Source organism: Orycteropus afer, unplaced genomic scaffold (genome assembly GCF_000298275.1).
Source record: "Orycteropus afer afer isolate SDZICR_OR568_19922 unplaced genomic scaffold, OryAfe1.0 scaffold00026, whole genome shotgun sequence".
In the NCBI taxonomy this organism is placed as follows: Eukaryota; Metazoa; Chordata; class Mammalia; order Tubulidentata; family Orycteropodidae; genus Orycteropus; species Orycteropus afer.
In genome coordinates, this window is record NW_006921613.1 from 15,060,412 (window position 1) to 15,061,323 (window position 912).

Genomic DNA, 912 nt, shown 5'->3' on the forward strand with positions numbered 1-912 from the left:
CTATGTCACCAGAGTTCATTTAAGAAGGAGGTATTAACACTCCCGTTTTACAGATGAGAAAGGTTAAAGAACTTGCCTATGGTCATATTACTAATTAAGGACAGAGCTTAATTCAAACTGTCTGACCACTTGCTTGAGTTCTCACACTAGTAAGACCAAGAGCTAATTCAAGACAAATGCCTACAAGCTAAACTTGATTTTCATTCCAAATTAAAGTAGTTTTATTGAGTTCCAGGTAGTGAGATGGGAGGAAATGCATGGTACTGAGTTTTAGCTTACTAAATAAACTGAAAGGAAAATCTAAGATTTGAGGGGGGAGGTAAAGTACAATAACAGTATTGATACAATTTTTAAGAGTTTATCTTTTAGAAATATATACTGAGATTTATATAATTAAAATTATTTGGATTTTGCTTCAAAATATTACAAAAGATGGAAGTAGGTGAAGGTATAAATGAAACTATGATTGGCCATGAATTGATAATTTGAAACCAACTGATGGGTATATAGGTGTTCCTTATGGTATTCTATTCTGTATATGTTGGTATTTTCTACAATACAAAGTTAAAATGAAGGAGTGAATGAAATAGCAAAACAACAATGAGAAAAAATAAAGTGTGTCAGAGCAGGTATTGGCTTTACTCTATAAACAGTGAAATGTTAAGATCTGGGTATGTTTCAAGAAACACCAAGTCAGACTCACCTCCTAATCATATCTCTCATACTACAGAGAGTCTTACAATTCACAGCACCCACACTTGAGTCCACACTTGAGGTATTTGTTACAACTTTACAAAGGGGAAAAGTGAGGCTTAGAGAAAGGAGGATACACAATGAATTAGGAGCAGGGCCAGAGCTAGAATGAGTTCTTTCTGCATAAAGCAATACTTTCTGAATACCTCTTATAGCAGC